Here is a 21,372-nt window from a genome sequence, read left to right on the forward strand (position 1 = left end):
GCGGTTTAGCTCCACCTTCAGCCCAGGGTCTGATTCTGGAGACCCGGGATCAAGTCCCATGTCAGGCTTCCTGCATGGAGCCTGTTTCTCCCTCTGCCTGTGTCTCTGCCTCTCTCTCTCTCTGTGTACCTCTCATGAATAAATAAATAAATAAAATCTTAAAAAAAAAAGAATTAGTTTCAGCAATCCTTCTCTTCAGTTGTTTTATAATTAAAAGTGAAATATAATACTTATTAAATATGAACATGTATATGGAATTCATATGTATATCTATGCACCACATATCTGTGATTTCTCTGTGTGTCTATAATCATAAGTGAGAAGGATATTACTGTTAGCCAGTTAATTTATCTGAATTTTTTTCCTAAAGGACCAAATGTTTATTAAGGGTTTTATAATTTGGTTGACACAAGTATCATCAAATTTGATCAAACTTGGCAAGGGACATCTTAAATTCTCTATATATGGAGAGTTGGATTTCAGAATATCTCTTTGAGAAAAAATTAAGAACTTCCAGTAGGTACTAACTTGTCTGGCACTTATATTATAGTCCTATATGTAAATCTGAAGCTGTCTCAACATTAAGAATGTTCAATGACAAGCAGATTAAGTCAGCAGAAATGTCAAAAATGACAACTTCCATCTAAGGTGTATGGATTCTCAGCATTCTCAGCAATCATCAAGATGTCTCCAATTTGCCAAATACAAACTAATAGGAGTAACAGAAAAACATACATAGTATTGCAAGTATAAGAAATGGACATTTCAAGAATACCTCAGCTAGTGTGCAAATTTAATTATACACTTAGGAATGGCTGACTTTGGTGTTTTTTAATGGCATCTTTTTATTTTATGTTAAATATGTTGCTAGACTGAAAATTAGAACTTGCATAAGCCCAGTGTTTCTGAAGTTAACAAAGTGTATATCAAAAGAATTTAGAGAATTTGTTTGTATCCATAAATAAAATAAATATTTAAATCCTTCATTCAATAAAGATATTCCAGAATATCTCAGAGCACTCTGACCTATTTCAATCTTGAAACTTTATATTCTCTGTTCCACTCCCTTTCCCCCCAAAAAAGACATGCTTATGGGCTTATGGGGACTGTGACAATAGAATTGTTTACTTATCCAGAAGAACTGTGATGAAGAACTAGAACATAAAATACACTACTGTGTTGATTGAAGCTATCTCTTATTTAAAAATACGTTTTTACTCAGTATTTTAATAACAATATATACTCAAAGGATTATTTTGCCTTTCATGTAGCATTATATATTTATTTTATTAAATATTATTAAAATGCCTCTGTGAAGAAGGTTTCTTTGGGGGAAAAAGAAACAATATTGCCAATAAATTTACATATAAATCTGAAAAATGTTAAATTTTGCATTAATATGACGTCACTGACTTTAATACTGCTTGACAAGAATTATTTGACATATGAATGGTCTAGGTTGTCTTCTGATATAATAAAATCCATTTATTTCAGAGTCAATAATGAAGTAGTTAATGTATATTTTTTCATCATCGACCTATTAAAAATTAAAAATCTATTTGCAATGGCTCTTAATTCTTCTCAAATGACTTTTATGAAGCAAAAGAAAACTGCTTTTCCAATTCTTTTGCTTAGGTGAAGGCTCATTCAATCTCTCAACTCCTCAACCTTGTTAATGCACATATGGTAAATGAAATAATAGAATCATTTGTTTTTGCTCAATTTTATCTCCACATGTGATTTACTCAAGAACTTTCAGGACTGCAACTATTTCCAGAAGACTTTTAGAAAGCAAATTATGTTTCCCTGTTGGTTAATGTCTCAAATAATTGTCTTATTTTCAGACTGGAAAAAATATATTTTGATTTCTTAAAGAAAAGTGCCTAAATACACATGATTCACAGTCAGAAGAGAGGGCAGTGTAGTTCCTTGATTGATCTCTTACTTTAGATAATGTAATTTTGTATTCTAAAACAGATGTTGGAGCATGCTTATAATTTGTTTTACATTAAGAACAATCTTTATTTGGTCTCTAACTTCAATAGAAAAAATGACGACAAAATGTTATTTTGTATTAAATGGGAAGCTTGGCTATAATGTTAGTTTTTGTCTTTCTTTCAAACATATATACAACTAATTGACAGGTATGCTATGTGATAGCATTATAGAAAAAAATTCCATTAATATCTCAGTAATTTATATATGGCCATTATCACAGAAGTGAACTATTGTGTATTTTGTAGTGTATATGAAGTGTGAGAACTTCATTCCTTCAATTTATTTTGTGTAATGGAAATACTACACCTCATTTTGTTTTTAATATGCACTTTTCCTTTCTTTAACTATATTTCTCCCAATACTGTGAGAATGAATGGAAATTTACTCCTTTTAGAAATCTTTTAGACTGAACTTTGATGACTTCAGTTCAATGGTAATGTGTACTACAACATATTTATAAAATATATTTCAAAAACCTTGGTTAGAATTGAAGAAATGTAAAATTAAACTTTATTAATACTTTCAAGTTTTAAAATATTTCTTAGCCAATCTAAGCATTCATATAATTAATGAAAAATATATTAGGCTCTCTTATATTCATATAATTTCATTATTTCTGAATGTTATCATCAAAGTCAGTCTGGTGTGAAAATGCCCTCCTGTATTTATAAAACAACGGTTATTTGGGCCTCATATTTCACAGTATCTACACTCTTTGCATATGCCTTCAATCGTGTCAACACCAAGATGTTACCTCCTTCATATTACCCTCGCCAGGCAAAGTAGTGTGTCATTAAGAGGCAACACAGAGATAGCACAGATATAATCCATCAGAAAAATTAAAAACACTTAGCAGGAACTATTTTCAGTGCACTCTTGCTTGCAAACTTCGGATCTCTGAATATTAGAGAGCCTGATGTGCTCAATGTTAGAAAACACTCTATTCATTCTTTTTCTTTCCAACCTTCAACTCCTCTATTACCAGAAGCTCTTCATTATTTTAACCTTCCATCCTTCTGTTTTCTTATGCCTCTTTAGATTTTCATTATGATTGGTATGGTACTGCAGAAGCCTCTTCCCAAGAAGTAACCCATATAGCTTGAACATTTTAAGACTTTTACTTCATTAACCATTTTGCCAAAAAAAAATAATGTATTCTCCTTATGATTATATGGGACTACTGGTGCTGATAAGTACTGCCTCTTCTTCTTATAGTTTCAAGTGTTCCTTAATCATCTGATTCACTCTTGATATACGTCTTTCTAATTCAAGAGACATAGAACTAGAATTTAAGGGCAGAGACCTTTTCTGTATTGTTTACTTATCCAAGCTCCTGAAATACTTCCTGCCACATAGCAGTCAGTAAATAAATATTTGTTGATTAAGCAAATGATTGAAAATAGAATTTATATTCATGATAAGATATATAGTAAATACAAGCAGAATGACTGTATATAGCTACACAAATCTCAGTATTTCTACACCATTGTATTATTATCATGTGTCTTCTCCCATCCTGAAATATCAGTTTTGATAAATGCATTCAAAATTAATTCAGTGAATATTTATTGAACTTCTATAAAGCACTATATGCTGAAAATAAGCTGGTGAAAAAGTTATGGTAAATAAGAAAACTGAGAAAGCTCTTAAACTAAGATAATGTTGAGTTTATTAAAGACAACAATAAAGGAATAAAAAGTGATTAGTTACAATAGGTAGCTGAGAGATATGTTAGAGACGCTATGAGGAGATGTTTGAGCATAAATATTGAGTTATGTGAATAAACAGCTGGGAAAAGGGCATTTCAGATGGAATGAATACCAAGGAAATGCCTACAGTCTTGGAAGAATCAGGCAACAGCAGGAAGCCCAGAGCAGTTGATGCACAGTGAGTAATGAGGAGAGTGGTCATGTTTTGCAGGCTTGGTAATGCATGGGATTTAACTCAATCATGATTCAATAGTTTGGATTTTAAACACAGGAGTGGTATAACTTGACTGCCACTAATTTCTCTGTAAAAATAAAAGCATCACTCTGATGAGTGAAGAATACATTATGAAGGATCAAATTAGGAAAAGCATATTCAGAAAGAAAGATTTCAGGGAAAATATAGCTGAATGACCATACAGTTCTGAATAAATGTGAGGTTAGTGGTCATGTGTTTCAGGTGTGACTACAATACAATGAAGTGTTTTTCTAATTAGCTGCTTAACTGGAGTCACAGTATGTATAAATTTGAATCTCTGATTGGAAATTTTGTTTCCTTCTTGTTTGTTTTGTTTTTGCTTTATTAGTTTTAGCGTAAAGTTTAAAAAGAAGGACAAGAGATCTGAAAGTGATGCAAGGGATTCATTCTTAATCGGGCTGTATTTTTATCTCAACTAAGTTTCTGAAATACAAAACATGTATATTTTCAGAGATCATATCTTACCACTTCACACCTGTCAGAATGGCTAAAATTGACAACTCAGGAAACAATAGATGTTGGCAAGGATGCAGAGAATGGGGCACCCTATTAACTATTGGTAAGAATGTAAATTGGTGTAGCTACCTTGGAAAACAGTATGGAGGTTCCTTAAAAAGTTAAAAATAGAAGTATCCTAGGATCCAACAATTGCACTACTAGGTATTTAACCAAAAAATATAAAAATGCAATTTCTAGGTGGTACATGCCCCCCAATGTTTATAGCAGCATTGTCAACAATATCCAAATTATTGAAAGAGCCAAAATGTCCATTTTGATGAATGGATAAAGAAGACATGGTACACACACACATACACACACACACACACACACACACACACACACACTGGAATATTACTCAACCATCAAAAAGAATGAAATCTTGGCATTTGCAATGACATGGATGGAACTAGAGTGTAGTATGTTAAGTGAACCAAGTCAATCAGAAAGACAAATACCATATGATTTCCACTCACATATGGAATTTAAGAAACAAAACAGATGAACCTTAGGAAAGTGGGAAAAAAGAGGGAGGCAAAGCATAAGAGACTCTTATCTATAGAAAACAAGCAGAGTCACTGAAGGGGAGATAGATGGGGAATGGGCTAAGTGGGTGTTGAGTATTAAGCAGGGCACTTGTGATGAGCCTTGGGTGTTTTATGTAATTGATGAATCACTAAATTCTACTCCTGAGACTAATAATATACTATATGCTAACTAAGTAGAATTTAAATAAAAACTTAAAAAATATGCTTTTATGATCTACACATAGGCATTAAATATTTTAAATATATCATTACATTTAACTCTTATAAATTTCCTGAGATAGATTATGCTGCTCTTTGTATTTCACAGATCAAAAACCCTGTTGCAAAACAGATTACACAGGTAGTAGAAGGCAGAGATTGGATATGAACTTCTGTATTAGTTAGCCAGATACTTTACTTTTATCCACCAATTTTCACTTTTTTTCTATATCTGAGAGGTAAATAAAATAATTATCTTACAATCTGTAATTACTAAGATTTGATGTAATACAAACATATGTTTAATTATTAGTACTCTGTTCATCCTTCACCTGAATTCTTATAATTTACATTATCAAACAATTAAGCTTATCTTTTTCTCATGTTGTCCATCTTTACTCTGTTTGAGCTTTTTTGTTTGTGTGATCATTCAGAGCACTAATACAATTCCATCAATAATCATTATTACTTTAAGTTCTGTTTTTTTTTATTTAAATATTCAGAACTGGAAATTAATCATCTTCAGTTCTAGAGTGACAATTTACTATTGTGACAATTTCATTAAGCCTCTTCATTCTTTCCAAAGGTTCTTATTTATCACCTCCGTTGGTCTATTTTAATAGGTGCCTCTCAGATTTTCCTTTTTTTGTTAAAGTTAGTGACTTTTTGGGATATGGCTTGTAATTTTCCTTTGCTAATTCATGTAGGAGTTTTCTAAGTTTGTAAGATATATAAATAAGGGTACTGCTAGTCTCAGACCTCTTTGGCTAAACACAGTAGAAGTGAATTTTTCACCCATTTACAGTGTACCCATTTGTCAAGTAGCCTTCTATGAATATCTACGGATATTCATGAACTCAAATCTTTCTATCTTGTATATAACAAATTCTCTGGGCACTTGAAGTGTTTTGTTTTAAGTTTATGGTAAGAGGAAAAGAAAAGGTGAAAAGGTTATAATTTATAATATGGAAAATATAATCTAGATATGTGTCTATCTGGGACTCTTGAACAATTTCTGTCATGGAATAAATGATATCTCTGATAAATTTAGCTTTATGACACTATTTGGAAGAGGAGGAATAGGGATCTCAGTAGTATCTTCATTCAGGAGAAACTTGCCTCAGACTCTCCTGGACATTTCCACCTTCTTACCATCTGTTGAGCTCCCTGGAATTCTTCATCAGAATAGGCAAAGACATTTCACACATGCTTTGTCATGTAGAAAAAGTCTGGATTTAAATGTTTCACTGGTAAACTTCATCTGGCTAATGAAAAGAGAGTAGGAAGAGAGATGCGGTTGGAACTTAACACATAAGACAATAATTTTTAAGGAACTCCGTCTTCCAAGAAAAGAAAAAGAAAAATCTTTAGCATGGAAATAGCTTTCTTTTTGAAAATATCCTCCATTTTGTCTCTTATCCTTTTTCATCTCATAACTGTATGTCTTAACTAAATAGGTTATGCTACACTGAGTATCATTACAAATAAGTGCATTAAATTTGGACTGTTTAATTAACGATACCAGTACAATTGGCTGTGTATATTTAAAAATAGGTTATGAGTAAAAAATAAGATATGAGTAAACACCTATACTGTATCTTATCAGTTATTTTTAAAATGAATAGGACCTAAACATGAAAAGAAAAACTCGAAATTATCTAGAGTGTTTTCTGATGTCTTAGACAAGATTTCTTAAATATGCACATGATGCATAAATAATAAGTGAAAGTTGGGCAAATTTTAGTACATTTAAATAAAAATCTATGTGAACTTACACAACATAGATTTTTTTAAATTATAGAATGGGTAATTATATTTAAATATATATATATAGAGAGAAGAGCTGAGATGGTGAAGTACTAGGAGGACCCCAGGCTTGCCTCATCCCTTGAACACAGCTAGATAGGTATCAAATAATTTTGGATGCCGAAGAAATCGATCTGAGGACTAACAGAACAAAGTGCACAACTAGAGAGAGAGAAAAGGCCAATTATGGCATATAATTGCCATAGGAGGTATGGAGACATTGTTTGAGGGAGAAATGGATCTTGGGCGCTGTGGAGAGGAGGGAGCCCTGGTTATAGAGAGAGGAGAGAAAGAGAGAGAAAAATCAGACACACAGAGGGAGGAGCACATAGAGAATAGTATAAGGAAAACACTTCACAAAGCCTTTGACTGAGAAAATGAGAGGGGCTGATTTTCAGGAAATTTTTTAACCAGTGGGGCTCAAAGATTTGTTTTAGACATCTATGGAATGGCTAGTGTGGAGTCCTGAGGGGACTGCAGTGCTCCTGTGGAGAAAGAGAGCCCTGAGTGGACATGATGATCTAATGATCCCAGAGTATGCACTGGGAGAGATACTTCTGCTTTCTTGGAGCACATCTGGAAGAGGTGGCATTGCCCCTCTGGGACCACAAAACTGCTGGTGGGTACCATTTCCTTGCTCTCCCCCCAAGCATAAACTAACTTCAATAAGTAGCACAGCACCAACAGTGGTGGCCTAAAACTACATACATCAAAGCCATGCCCCTCTGTGTTCTGCTGGCCCTGCTTTTTCTCAGAAGAGTGTGCCTGAACCAGTGCAGTGGGCCCCTCCCCCAGAAGATGAGCACAACCCCACACACAGAAGCACTATGTCTATTGACCAGAGAGTTCTGCAAAGCTTCAGCTCTAGTGGAAATAGCATCAGGTCTCTTTTAAAAAATAGACCAGAGCAAAACTCATTAACACTTGCCATATTATAGCCAAGGTCCAAACATCCTGACTACAGGTAAGGAGAACTACATAGTACTGACCTGAAGGAAAGAGCAGCCAAAACATAACAACAGAGTGCATACTTCCTGAAATGCAAGTCTCTGGACAGTATATGACCTCTTCTTCATAAAGCCATTACTCTCAAGAGCAGGAAACATAACAGGCTTTCCTAATAGACAGAAGACAAAGACCTAGACAAAATGCCAAGACAGAGGAATTCACCCCAAAATAAAGAACTAGAAAAGGCCATGGCCAGGGATCTAATTGAAACAAATATAATATGCCTAATGCAGAATTTAAAGCAATAATCATAAGGTACTAGCTGAGCTTGAGAAAGAATAGAAAACACCAGGGACTCCCTTACCACAGAGATAAAAGACATAAGAACTAGGCCAAAAAAAAATGCAATAACTGAGATTCAAAAGCAACTGGATGTAATGACCACAAGATGAAAGACATAGAGGAATGAATAAGTGACATAGAAGATAAAGTTATGGAAAATAATGAAGTTGAAAAGAAGAGGGAAACAAAAATATTGAGACTTGTGAATGTCCACCAATGTAGACTTGGGAAACTTAGTGACTCCATAAAGTATAATAGCATTTGTACCAAAGGACTCCCAGAAGAAGAGTGGGAAAAGAGAGAAGAAGTTTTATTTGAGGAAATTATAGCTGAAAATTTACCTTATCTGGGAAAGAAATATCCAAACCCAGGGGGCACAGAGAGCAACAGACTTTTCCACAGACACTTGAGAGGCAAGAATAAAGCAACATGATATATAGTCAAGGTGCTAAATGGGAAAAGTCTGTAGCCAAAAATACTCTACCCAGCAAGGCTATCATTCAGAATAGAAGGAGAGATAGGGAGTTTCCCAGACAAAGAAAATCTAAAGAAGTATAGAACCCCTAAACTAATCCTGTGAAAATATTAAACGGAACTCTTTGAGTAGGAAGACCAACCAAAAGTGACAGACTATAAAGGAACAGAGAAAATATCTGAAACAAAGACAAAACAAGTAATTAAAATGGCACTAAATTCATGTTGATCAATAATCACTCTGGATAATGGGGGGGGGCAAGATGGCAGAAGAGTAGGGGTCCTCAACTCACCTGGTCCCACCAACTTAGCTAGATAACATTCAAAACATTCTGAACACCTACGAATTCGACCTGAGATTTAACAAGAGAACCTCTGGAATGCTACAGAGAGAAAAGTTTTCACTTCTAACAAGGTAGGAAGGCAAAAAAATAAAATAAAAAATAAAAATAATAAAGTAGAGGAGGGGAACTGCAACTGTCAGGGCTAAAGCAGAGTGGTGACAGCCTCTTGGGCATGAAAGCCCAGCCCTGGAGAAGCAGGAACTTTAAAAATCCGCACCTGAGTTCTCCCTGATGGAAAAGAGCTCAGCAGGGAAATCAGACAGAATTGCAGGAGGGACAGTGAAGCCTCAAGATTCCTGGAGTCACTATAAGGGAGGAGCCCCCGAGAAAAAGCTTACCACACAGCTTACTTACCGATATCAGTAAATGACTGGAGTGCTGCAGCCCTCCATGGCTTTTGGGAGAAGCCAGTTGGTTAGGCGGGCTGGCTCCAAAGAGGCATTTATACTAGAGACCAACAATGGATAGAAGGGGCTGTACTCTGTTCCTTTTGGAAGAGGCTGTCCTTGGGAGTACGGGTCCATTAGCACAGGGCCCAGGATCCCAGGGAACCCAGTCAGACAAAGCTGGTGATCCTCCATTCCTCCGGGGACAGGCAGAAATGGGGAGGGCATGGGAAAGCAAGAACTCTCTGCCACTGGGCACCCTGCAAGCTGTGCAGATCAGTCCAACCATGCCTGCCCCCAGGGGCATCTAGGCCAGTGTGGACTGGGAGATTGTGATTAGTTACTCACGGGGAGCTCAATTACAGAGCTGGAAATCTGGCCACCACCATTGTTGTTTGTCCTCTTTGTTTCACCTTGTGCCTGGGAGAGGCAGAGTTTCTAAGGAACAAAGGCATCAGCAAGTAAACAGCTCCTACTGACCACCTGGCAGGGGGCAGGGCACCTCCTCCTAGGTACAAACACCTGAGAATCAGGACAGCAGACCCCTCCCCGAGAAGAACTGCTGGAGGAAGAAGGGAAAAGCAAGTTTACTGAACAAGCAGCACCAGAAAGCTCTAGGACTGAGGGAAAATTTTTCACTTCTGGATTCCCCACAACATATTCAATTTAATTTTGGTAGATATACAAGATATGTGTATTTGTTTTTGGTTATTTGTTTTTTTTTTCTACCTAATTTTATTCTACAATGGTGCAAGTTAGTACCTTCTAGCACACGACCAAAATACACCCAGAACCAAGTGGAACACCATGTTGGTCATTCTGTGAGATTATATTCTCTCTTCCTTCCCATTCTGTCCCCCTCTTTTACCTTATTAAGGTTTTTGTGGTCAATGTTGGGGATTTATATGGGTATTGCTGGTTTATATATTATGTAAGTATTGCTGGTTTATATAAATTTGGGATTGAGCATCTTCTAACATACAGAACAAAATACCCTCAGGACCAAGAAGATCACCCTCTAAGACCCCTCAGATAGACTACATTCTCTATCTACTACCACTTCCTCACCACCACCATCCCCCCTTTATTTGTCTTTTTCTTCTTCTTCTTCTTCTTCTTCTTCTTCTTCTTCTTCTTCTTCTTCTTCTTCCTTCTTTGTTTTTGGTTTTGGACTTTTTTTTTAAATGCTTTGTTTTAAAATTTGTTTTTCACTTTAGTGATCTTTGTGTTTTATTTTGTTCTGTTCTTCTTTTTCTTTTGTTTTCTTGTCTCTGACCTCTCTGGAAATACCTAGTGTATATTTTACTTAGATCTTGGTTGATATTTTTGACTCAGTTCACTCATACAGTCACTCTGCATTGGACAAAATGACTAGAGGAAGAATTCACCACAAAATAAAGAACCAAAAACAGTACTCTCTGCCACAGAGCTACAGAATTTGGATTTAAATACAATGTCAGAAATTCAATTCAGAAGTACAATTATAAAGTTACTGATGGCTCTGGAAAAAGTGTAAAGGACTCTAGAGATTGGTTACTACAGAATTGAGATCTAATCAGACCGAAATTAAAAATAGATTAAATGAGACCCAATCCCAACTGGATGCTCTAAATGCTAGGGTTAATGATGTGGAAAAGAGAATGGTTGACATATAAGACAAGTTGATTGTAAGGAAGGAAGCTGAGGACAAAAGAGAAAAACAAGAGCCCATGAGGAAAGGCTTAGGGAAATAAATGATAGCTTGAGAAGGAAGAATATACGTCTAATTGGGATTGTACAAGAGGCTGAGAGAGAGAGAGGGCCACAAAGTATATTTGAACAAATCATAACTAAGAACTTCCCAAATCTGGGGAAGGAAACAGGCACTCAGATGCAAGAGATAGAGACGACTCCTCCCAAAAATCAATAAAAACCATTCAACACCTCAACATTTAATAATGAAACATAAATTTCAAAGATAAAAATAAATTCTTAAAGAAGCAAGAGACAAGAGATTCTCAACTTACATGAGGAGAAATATCAGATTAACAGCAGACCTCTCCACAGAGACCTGGCAGGCCAGAAAGGGCTGGCATGATATTTTCAGTGTACTAAATGAGAAGAAAATGCAGCCAAGAATACTTTATCCAGCAAGGCTGTCATTCAGAATAGAACGAGAGATAAAGAGCTTCAAGATAGACAGAAACTGAAAGAATATGTGACCACCAAACCAGATCTGCCAGAAATATTAAGAGGGACCCTGTAAAAGTAAGAGGGAGACCAAAGGAACGATTCACAAAAACAGGGACTGAACAGGTAATATATATTAAATTCATATCTTTCAATAGTTACTGTGAATGTGAATGAGCTAAATGATCCCATCAAAAGATCCAGGGTATAGACTGAATAAGAAAGCAAGATCCATCTTTATGCTGTCTACAAGAGACACATTTTATTTTTTTTATTTTTATTTTTTAAAGATTTTATTTATTTATTCATGAGAGACAGAGAGAGAGAGAGAGAAAGAGAGAGAGGGGGGCAGAAACACAAGGCAGAGGGAGAAGAAGGCTCCATGCAGGGAGCCTGATCCCAAGTCTCCAGGATCTCACCCTGGGATGAAGGTGGTGCTAAACTGCTGAGCCACCTGGCTGCCCAAGAGACACATTTTAGAACTAAGGACACCTACAGCCTGAAAATGAAAGGATGGAGAAACATTTACCATTCAAATGGCCCTCAAAAGAAAGCTGAGGTAGTAATCTTCATATAAGATAAATTAAAATTTATCCCAAAGACTGTAGTAAGAGATGAAGAGGGCACTATATCATACTTAAAGGGTCTATCCAACAAGAAGACCTAACAATCATGAATATTTATGCCCCTAATGTGGGAGCTTCCAAGTATATCAATCAATTAATAACTAAAGTTAAGAGATACTTAGATAATAATAAACTTATAGTAGGAGACTTTAACACAGCACTTTCTGCAAATGACAGATCTTCTAAGCAGAACACCACCAAAGAAACAAGGGTTTTAAATGATACAGTGGACCAGAGGATTTCACAGATATATACAGAACTTTCCATCTGAACGAAATTGAATGCACATTCTTCTCAAGTGTGCATGGAACTTTCTCCAGAATAGACCACATACTAGGTCACAAATCAGTTTTCAACTGATACCAAAAGATTGGGATTGTCCCCTGCATATTTTCAGACCACAATGCTTTGAAACTAGAACTCAATCACAAGAAGAAATTTGGAAGAAATGACGCCTGGGTGGCTCAGCAGTGGAGCATCTGCCTTTGGCTCAGGGCTTGATCCCAGGATCCGAGATCAAATCCTACATCAGGATTCTGCAGCCTGATTCTCCCTCTGCCTATGTCTCTGCCTCTCTCTGTGTGTCTCTCATGAATAAATAAATAAATCTTTAAAAAAAGATATTTGGAAGAAACTCAAACACATGGAGGTTAAAGAACATCCTATTAAAAGATGAATGGGTCAACCAGGAAATTAGAGAAGAATTAAAAAGATTCATGGAAGCTAATGAAAATGAAGATACAACCATTCAAAATCTTTGGGATACAGCAAAAGCGGTCCTAAGAGGGAAATACATTACAAATCAAGCTTCTCTCAAAAAATTGGAAAAACCTCTAATACACAAGCTAACTTCACACCTAAAGAATTGGAGTAAGAACAGCAAATAAAGTCCACACCAAGCAGAAGAAGAGAAATAATAAAATTTGAACAGAACTCAATGAAATAGAGACCAGAAGAACTATAGAACAGATCAACAAAACCAGGAGCTGGTTTTTGAAAGAATTAATTAGATAGATAAACCCCTAGCCAGCTTTATTGAAAAGAAAAGAGAAAAGCCTCAAATTAATAAAATCATGAATGAAAGACGAGAGATCACAACCAATACCAAGGAAATACAAATAATTTTAAATATGTATTATGAGCAGCTGTATGCCAACAAATTAGGCAGCCTAGAAGAAATGGATGCATTTCTGGAAAACCACAAATTATCAAAACTGGATCAGGAAGAAATATAAAACCTGAATAGGTCAATAACAAGCAAGAAAATTGAAGCACTCATCAAAAACCTCCCAAGACACTCTGGACACAAAAGTCCAGAACCAGATGGCTTTCCAGTTTATTTCTATGGAACATTTAAAGAAGAAATAATACCTATTCTACTAAAGTTGTTTTGAAGGATAGAAAGGGATGGAATACTTCCAAACTCATTTTATGAGTCCTGCACCACCTTGATTCCAAAACCAGACAAAGGCTGCCCTCCCAAAAAGGAGAATTATAGACCAATATCCCTGATGAACATGGATGCAAAAATTCTCACCAAGATATTAGCCAGTAGAATCCAACATTACATTAAGAGGATTATTAACATTGACCAAGTGGGATTTATCCTCGGGATGCAAGGATGGTTCAACACTCATAAAACAATCAGAGTAATAGATCACTTCAACAAGAGAAAAAACCAGAACCATATGATCTTCTCAATAGATGCAGAGAAAGCTTTTGGCAAAATACTTCCTGATTAAAACTCTTCAAAGTGTAGGGATAGAGGGAAAATTCCTCAATATCTTAAAAGCCATTTATGAAAAGCCCACAGAGAATATAATTCTCAATGGGCAAAAACTGAGAGCCTTTCTCCTAAGATCAGGAGCATGACAGAGATGTCCACTCTCACAACTGCTATTCAACATAATACCTGAAGTCCTAGTCTCAGCAATCAGACAACAAAAAGAAATAAAAGGCATTCAAATGGGCAAAGAAGAAGTCAAACTCTCCCTCTTTGCAGATGACATGATACAGTGCATAGAAAACCCAAAAGACTCCACCCTAAGATTGCTAGAACTCATAGAGCAATTTGGCAATGTGGCAGGATACAAAATCAATGCACAGAAATCAGTGGCATTTCTATATACTAACAATGAGACTGAAGAAAGAGAAAGTGTTCAATCCTATTTACAATTGTACCCAAAACCATAAGATACCTAGAAATAAACCTAACCAAAGAGGCAAAGATCTGGACTCCGAAAACTATAAAACTATAAAACACTTTGAACAAAATTGAAGAGGACACAAAGAAATATACAAACATCTCATGTACATAGATTGGGAGAACAAATATTGTTAAAATGTCTATACTATTCAAAACAATCTACAGATTTAATGCAATGCCTATCAAAATACCACCAGCATTTTGGTAGAACAAACAATCTTAAAATTTGTGTGGAATCACAAAATGACCCCAAATAGCCAAAGCAATCTTGAAAAAGAAAAGCAAAGCTGGAGGCATCACAATCTGGACTTTAAGTTATATTACAAAGCTGTAGTCATCAAGACAGCATGGTACTATCACAAAACCAGATACACAGATCAATGGAACAGAACAGAGAACCAGAAATAAAACCACAATCATATGGTCAATTGATCTTAGGCAAAGAACGCAAGCATATGCAATGAGAAGTCTCTTCAACAAAAATCTCTTCAACAGCAACATGCAGAAGAATGAAACTAGACTACTTTTTTACATCAGCCTCAAAAATAAATTCAAATGCATAAAAGACTTATATGTGAGACAGGAAACCATTAATATTTTATTTTTAAATAATCTCTATAACCAACATGGCATTCAAACTTACAACCCTGAGATCAAGAGCCACGTGCTTCATAGACTGAGCCAGCCAGGTACCCTTTTCGTTTTTTCAATTAAAAAAAAGAGAGAGAGCAGAAAGCATAACTAAAAACAATAGTCAAAACTAAGAAAAATTAGATAAGGGAAAACACAGCATAGAATGAATAAAACTAATATTGAAAACTAATTACTGCCAGTCTTGGGCTAAAAATGGAAGCAGATCGGAAGGCTACTATGTTTATTTTATAACCTTATGTGACACTGAATGTTACCCCCATGTGCATATATTATTTTGAATTAAAATATGTCTCTATTTAGATTAGATGTATGCGGTACATGGATGGAGGTGACAATGAATTTCCATGGCACAGTGGAAAATGTACCTGAATACCCTTGAATAAAGATGGATTTTGGGGATCCCTGGGTGGCGCAGTGGTTTGGCGCCTGCCTTTGGCCCAGGGCGCGATCCTGGAGACCCGGGATCGAATCCCACGTCGGGCTCCTGGTGCATGGAGCCTGCTTCTCCCTCTGCCTGTGTCTCTGCCTCTCTCTCTATCTCTCTCTCTCTCTCTCTCTCCCTCTCCCTCTGTGACTATCATAAATAAATTTAAGAAAAAAAAAAAGAATAAAGATGGATTTTAGTTGTGTCTCTGTCTTAAGTAGCCATTAGATTCTGGATATATTTCTTAATCTCTTCATATCTTACTTTCCTTATGAAAATATAATAACTACAGAATAGCTATACATTTTTTCCTATCTGATTTACAATGTGATATTCAATATCCACAAATGTGCTTTAAAAAACAAGTAGTGTAATCTAAACTAGCTGGTGATGTTTTACTCAGTTTCAGTCTGTAATTTTTCTCTTCTCATTCTTATAGCTTTATTATATTCACAAATCTTGTGGTTTCAAGTAAGAGATTTGATGCCTAAATAAATTACTGATTTAGTGTAAGAAAAAGCATGAGTGCCATTTTAACTTATACAGCATTTAAAGCTAGTACTGTTTAATCCTCTGACTAAATTAAATATACTATGTAACCAAAAAATAAAAATGTTGCCAGAAGTCATAAGACATTATCTAAAATAGCCATGTCTTTGGGGAAAGAATATGTGAATGTTTTGGCAAAATTTATAGAGGAAGAAATTAGTCCTGTAATTGAGCATTGGCAATGATTTCCATAATAGTCACCTCAATGTTATGGGCAAAGAAAGAAAACATAGTATTAGCAACATTTTATTGCCACTTTAATTAGAATAACTAAGTCTTCCAAAATGATATGATGTAATCCTATAAGGGATTGCAGTGTTCTGATACATTTTGGTTTCTATTATAAACCTTAAAGTAAAAAACATGAGTGTCATAATCACTACTTATAGGCATTCAACAATTATTGCATATAACATTATGTTGTATATAACATATTAATAATATATTAAAATATTTAACAATTATATATTGACTATTTAATATAGGTAATGTATTATATAACATTATACATTATATATGTATTGTATATATGCATATATGCATATATGCATATATATATATATATATATACAACGCCAACCATACATCAAACATGCCAGGACCTTTAAACAAGATTAATTAATAATCTTTTGGGACTACAATGAAATAAAAAAGGATGATCACAATAGAGATAACCACAAATGCCCTAGGATATAAATAAACTTTTTAATAGTGTATGGCAATGGACATTTATATTTTAACCTCATCACTCAGAGTTTCAATGAGATTAAAATTTGTCATTGAGCACATAGTAAGATCTATAAAGTGGCAAAAGTACATTCATCTTAAAATCATGTATACAGGACAGCCCTGGTGGCTCAGCGGTTTAAACTTTTTTTTTTTTAATTTTTATTTATTTATGATAGTCACACAGAGAGAGAGAGAGAGAGAGGCGGAGACACAGGCAGAGGGAGAAGCAGGCTCCCTGCACCAGGAGCCCGATATGGGATTCGATCCCGGGTCTCCAGGATCGCGCCCTGGGTCAAAGGCAGGCGCCAAACCGCTGCGCCACCCAGGGATCCCGGCTCAGCGGTTTAGTGGCGCCTTCAGCCCAGGGCGGGATCCTAGAGACCCAGGATCCAGTCCCACATCGGGCTCCCTGCATGGAGCCTGCTTCTCCCTCTGCCTGTGTTTCTGCCTCTCTATGTCACTCATGAATAAATAATTAAAAATCTTTAAAAAAAATCTTGTATATATAATTACTTAATGATCATGTTGGGTAGAATTAACATTCCTGTTATAACTAAGGAACCTGAAAAAATACAGGTTTTTTGACCTCATAAAATACAGCAAACTTATGATACAAAAATAAATTTGGAGTCTGAGTATAGAAACTTCTAATTTAGTGATTCACTGAAACATGCACAATTGTTCTACTATGTGGGTGAGACTGTGGTAAACAAGTGCTTTGAATTGATATGTTTAAAATTGATATGTTCTTTATTCCCTCATCTGTGCTTTTCCTGATTCATGTTGCCAATAATCTATTTATGGCCAAAAGAACACCTTTAATAAGATGGGCTTTAATGAAGGAAAAATACTGTTTAAAGCATCATTTTTGTATATATATTTTTTTCAATTTCCTCCAGTGTAATCTGTGTGTCATAATACTTTCTCAGCAGTATTTTCAAGGAAATTTGTTTTTGTGTTATTCTCTACTACAAATAATATGTACAGCTTCAACATATGTTATTATCATTATGAATCAGAATTAAGTATTATCTCCATGAAAACTTTCTATATGTTTAACTTATGTATTGTGTATTAACACATGCCCCAAATAACTGATAGACTCATGAATTGATATGATCCTTTGGTTCTTAGGTAGTTTGCCACAAATACTTAAAAACTTGAATTAAAAACAAAACTATCTCTTGTCCCAAAGAGTTTGGTATGCTTTCATATGAATATGTAGATGCAGCATTTTTGTGTCTAGAGGAGAAATACATAGTTCATTTATTTTTTATCTGAAGGCTATTTTAAGCCCCACTATTGTTTTTGATACTAATAGTATTAATAGGAAGAATGGCTATCACAAATAGTAATATAATTGGTTTTACATAAAATCTTACCACCACTAGAATCTGAATAGTCAGTTATATTTGATAGATAACCAAAAATAACTTTTTATTTTTTCTAGAATATAAATTAGGTTAAAAAAACTATAGTATTAAAAATATATAATAACTTGCTCAATAAACTAGTCTTGTAAACAACTGCAAAATCCAAGACTTCTTATCCATTTTGTAATCACCTAGTAGTGTAAAAAAAAAAAAAAATCACTAAAAATCATCCAATCCAGATTAGGTATTGCCAGAGTATACAAAGTTGAAAAGAAATTTAATTATTAAAACTGATGAAGTTTTTAAAAATATTTTATTTATTTATTTGAGAGAGAGAGTGTGCATGCCAGAGAAAGCAAGAGTGGAGTGGGGGGCAGAGGAAGAAGGAGAAGCAGGTCCCCCACTGAGCAGGAAGCCCAATGCAAGGGTAGATCCTAGGACCCTGAGATCACGACCTGAGCCAAAGGCAGATACTTGACTGACTGAACCACCCAGGCACCCCTAAAATTGATGAACTTTGTAAAAGTTCTAGGTTCAAAGAATGAAGAAGAAAAATCTTCATTTATAAAATATTACTACTATTACTATTACTACTAAAAATAACAAATCAGATGAAGAGTCCAAAACAGAACATCTTGTTAGAAAAAGGGCAAGCTACTTGGTTTGAATGTTGCACTATCGAAAAGGATGTTAGGGTTTATGCAGTATCCAGAACTTACTGCTGAATAATCAAGTTCAATAAGATGGTTACACAGTAGTCCTTCTTTATCTGCAGGAATATGTTGCAAGACCCCTGGTGGATGCCTGAAACTGCAGATATTCCGTGCTTTTTCCTATGCAGACATACCTATCATAATGTTTAATTTACAAATGCTGATTTATAAATCTCTCAGTAAGAGATTAACAGCAATAACTAATAATAAAATAGAGCATTTATAACAAAATGCTGTGATAGGAGTTATATGACTGTGGTTTTTCCTTCAAAATATTTTATTGCATTGTACTCACCCTTCTTCATATGATGATGTGAGATGATAGGATGCCTATGTGATGAGATGAAGTGAAATAAATAATGTAGATGTGGCACAGCGTTAGGCTACTACTGACCTCTAAATGTCAGAAGGAAGACTAACTGCTTCTAGACTGAGGTTGATCACAGGTAACTTAAACCACAGAAAGCAAAACTCTGAATAAAAGGAATTACTGCACATGATCCAGAAGTAGCAGGTTGTTCCTGGGAGGACAACCACCTTAGTGGACTAGATAACAGTGGCCGTAAAGTTCTTTTTCTGTGGAAAAGGGAATTGTCCTTCCTCTACCTTCAAAGCAATGTGCCACATGGAAGTGTCTGATATACACTAATACAAGCTATTCTGGACTGGCTTGATGCTGATGGAGATGTTCATGCAGGTCATGGTAAATGCTATGTTTATCTGAGAACCTTTTGCATAGGCCTTCCATGTAAACTCATTGCTATAAAATCACACAACCATTCAAATGTCCATATCAAATTTGTTCTCTCAACTTTCTCTTATAAGTTTTAAAGATGTTTAAAAAAGGGTGATACTCAAGAAAATGGGAAAAGACTGTATTGAAATATTTATATGGTTATTAAGACATGGACTGGTTAAAGAGACATGGATGAGATTGAAATGTAGCACTGATAGAGGTGAAGTGGACTGATTGGAGACTTTCATCATTTAAAGGCCTAAATAAAGTACTCTATTTTACTCAATTTGGAGGAGGCTGTAAATCTAAAGGCAAAATGAGAAACCCGACCTCAAAGCATCAGGTTTAAGTTAATCAGGAAGAGCATTGACAAAGGGACCAAGGTCCCTTGGCCCTGAACCTGCCATATGCACATGTATAGTCAAATGGCCAGGGGTGGAGAAGAAACTTTCTGAGGCTCCTTGACATGGGAGCCCAATGAACTGTGATTCCAAAGCTTTAGTGAAGACCTAACAGGGCTACCATTAGATTGAAAGGATGTATATGTGCAAACTTAGATGAATTAAGGTGAAAGTTTGGATAAGAATTGCTTTAGAGAAGATAGGTGCCAGTATTAACATCGTGGGGCAAACTGAATTCACTTTTAATGTGGAATGGTACTGAGCAGAAACGATTTGGGTACTGGAATGAGGAGATTGAGGAAATTCTTTTCCAGGAGGAAGATACTACCATGACTGAAATTTTCCTGAAGCCTAAATGCTGTGTCCTTAATGAAACACTTTTTGTTACTTTCTTTAGTGTTCTTTACCCATTCTTAGAAGGATGGAGTAACTCTTCTCATCATGAGCCTTATACTTTTCAAAAATTACAGTGGTATCTAGTCTTTCTATCTTACTTTTTTATATTAAGATCTTTTAGCCTCCTCTCTTATTACTTTAGACTCTCTCTCTACTTCCTGACCATCATACCACAGACCCGTTGAATGCTTTGATAGAATGCTGCTTTTGTCTCAGAGAAACCTATTCACTTATCAAGTAAACACTCAAGTTGTTTTAGACAGATCTACAGTATAAAATTGCATCTCTTAGTTTCTTTGCCTCACTTAATTCCAAATTTCTACATAGAAAAACTAGTTTTTATTCTTTGTTTTAAAGATTTTTTTTTTTTATAGGGAGACAGGAGAGCTTGAGCAGGGGAAGGGGCAGAGGGAGACAATCTCAAGCAGACTCTGTGCTGGGCATGGAGCCTGATGTGGGGCTTGATCTGACAACCCTGAGATCATGATCTGAGCCACAACCAAGACTTGGATGCTCAACTGACCAATCCACCCAGTCACCCCCAGGTTTTTATTCTTATATCCAAATCTAATATTCTATGATCATTTGTTTTCTATTGCTGCTGTAACAACTTTGGTGACTCAACACAAATTTGTTCACTTAAAATTATGGACGCCAGAGTCCTGAAATTAGTTTGTGCTAAAATCAAAGTGATGGCAGGGTTGTTTTCATCTGGAGGCTCTAAGGAAGAGTCCATTCCCTTGCCTTTTAAAGCTTCTGTAGACTTCCTGAATTTCTTGGCTCATGTCTGCTTCCTCATATCATTCTAACTTCCGTTGTCACATTTCCTATTTCTTCCTTTGCCCTCATTCTTTTGGCCTTCTTATGATAGTTACAGAGAGAGAGAGAG

Source organism: Canis lupus, chromosome 8 (assembly GCF_011100685.1).
Source record: "Canis lupus familiaris isolate Mischka breed German Shepherd chromosome 8, alternate assembly UU_Cfam_GSD_1.0, whole genome shotgun sequence".
In the NCBI taxonomy this organism is placed as follows: domain Eukaryota; kingdom Metazoa; phylum Chordata; class Mammalia; order Carnivora; family Canidae; genus Canis; species Canis lupus.